Source organism: Oncorhynchus kisutch, linkage group LG6 (genome assembly GCF_002021735.2).
Source record: "Oncorhynchus kisutch isolate 150728-3 linkage group LG6, Okis_V2, whole genome shotgun sequence".
In the NCBI taxonomy this organism is placed as follows: Eukaryota; Metazoa; Chordata; class Actinopteri; order Salmoniformes; family Salmonidae; genus Oncorhynchus; species Oncorhynchus kisutch.
The window spans coordinates 71,335,121-71,337,620 of NC_034179.2; positions in this window are offsets into that span (position 1 = coordinate 71,335,121).

Sequence of the window (2,500 nt, forward strand, 5' to 3'; positions counted from 1 at the left end):
GCAAATCAATGACACACACACACACACACACCCTAATCAGTATAGATCGAGGTGTGACACCAGGTGATTGTCTCTCTCTAGGCAATCAATGATTCTAATTCATCAATTAACGGTCCAGGCACGACACTCACACCCAGACACAGCTTCGTATCCAATGACGACAAGCCACACCAGAGTTCCGTAACCAATTCCAACCGCCAGCGTTCCGTAACCATTGAGAAGTACACATTGAGTGTATTCCATACGGCGTCCTATCCCCTATAGGTAATGTACTATATAGGGAATAGAGGGCCATATGGGACGCAGATCATCGAGAACGTCCCAACCTACTTCTGATAATAGTATTTACACACACACACACACACACACACAGAGAGAGTAAAGAGAGAGAGAATAAAGAGAGGGAGAGTAAAGAGAGGGAGAATAAAGAGAGGGAGAGTAAAGAGAGAGAGAGAGAGAGGGAGAGTAAAGAGAGAGGGAGTAGAGAGAGAGAGAGAGAGAGGGAGGGTAAAGAGAGAGAGGGAGAGTAAAGAGAGAGAGAGAGAGAGAGAGAGAGAGAGGGGGGGGGTAAAGAGAGAGAGGGAGAGTAAAGAGAGAGAGAGAGAGGGAGAGTAAAGAGAGAGGGAGTAGAGAGAGAGAGAGAGAGAGAGAGTAAAGAGAGAGAGGGAGAGTAAAGAGAGAGAGAGAGAGGGAGAGTAAAGCGAGAGAGGGAGACTAAAGAGAGAGAGAGAGGGAGAGTAAAAGAGAGGGAGAGTAAAGAGAGAGGGAGAGTAAAGAGAGAGAGGGGGAGTAAAGAGAGATGGAGAGTAAAGAGAGAGAGGGAGTAAAGAGAGAGAGAGAGAGAGAGAGAGGGAGAGTAAAGAGAGAGGGAGAGTAAAGAGAGAGAGAGAGAGAGAGAGAGAGAGAGAGAGAGAGGGGGAGATTCTGCAGCTCTTTCAGAACATCAGCTATCTGGATTTGGATGAAGGAGAAATGGGGGAGGCTTGGGCTAGTTGCTACAGGGGGTGCTGAGGTGTTAGCCGGGGTAGGGGTAGCCAGGTGGAAAGCATGGCCAGCCGTGGAAAATGCTTATTTGAATGATGGATTAATGGTAGATGTATCCGTGGTGACAGTGTTTCCTATCCTCAGTGCAGTGGGCTTATTTAGCGGTCTTTCCCCAACACTAGAACAGAGAAGGTATTCCCACATCACTAGAACAGAGGAGGTATTCCCCCATCACTAGAACAGAGGAGGTATTCCCCCATCACTAGAACAGAGGAGGTATTCCTCCATCACTAGAACAGAGGAGGTATTCCCCCATCACTAGAACAGAGGAGGTATTCCCCCATCACTAGAACAGAGGAGGTATTCCTCCATCACTAGAACAGAGGAGGTATTCCCCCATCACTAGAACAGAGGAGGTATTCCCCCATCACTAGAACAGAGGAGGTATTCCCCCATCACTAGAACAGAGGAGGTATTCCCCCATCACTAGAACAGAGGAGGTATTCCCCCATCACTAGAACAGAGGAGGTATTCCCCCATCACTAGAACAGAGGAGGTATTCCCCCATCACTAGAACAGAGGAGGTATTCCCCCATCACTAGAACAGAGGAGGTATTCCCCCATCACTAGAACAGAGGAGGTATTCCCCCATCACTAGAACAGAGGAGGTATTCCCCCATCACTAGAACAGAGGAGGTATTCCCCCATCACTAGAACAGAGGAGGTATTCCCCCATCACTAGAACAGAGGAGGTATTCCCCATCACTAGAACAGAGGAGGTATTCCCCCATCACTAGAACAGAGGAGGTATTCCCAGGGTGAACACAGCCAGGTGGTGTGGGGGTGTGTATGTGTGTGTGTGTGTGTATGTGTGTGTGGGAATGTGTGTGGGTATGTATATGTGTGTGTGTGTGTGTATGTGTGAGTGTGTGTGTATGTGTGTGGGTATGTGTGTGTGTGTGGGTATGTGTGTGTGGGTATGTGTGTGTGAGTGTGTGGGTATGTGTATGTGTGGTGGGTATGTGTGAGTGTGTGTGTGGGTATGTGTGTGTGTGTGGGTATGTGTGTATGTGTATGTGTATGTGTGAGTGTGTGTGTGGGTATGTATATGTGTGTATGTGTATGTGTGTGGGAGATAATGGGTATGATACTCTCCATCTCTCCTCTCCCCTGGGAACTAGTCTGGCTGACTTAATGATTTACAGCCTACAGTACTACAACTCACTCACAAGCATGCACACACAAACACACACAGACAAGCGTGTGCTCATGCTGCCTTCAAGACAACTGGGAACTCTGAGGGGGGAGGGGGGGGAACTAGCTCTGACTGGGAAAATGGTTTTGAACGGTCATCTAACTCTGAAATTCAGGTTTCTTCTTAGAGCTCCGACTTTCCAACCGAAAGATCACTGACCATCTGACCTCACTGATGTCACGATTTGACCTCACCATCTGACCTCACTGATGTAACGATTTGTTCTCACCATCTGACCTCACTGATGTCACAATTTGACCT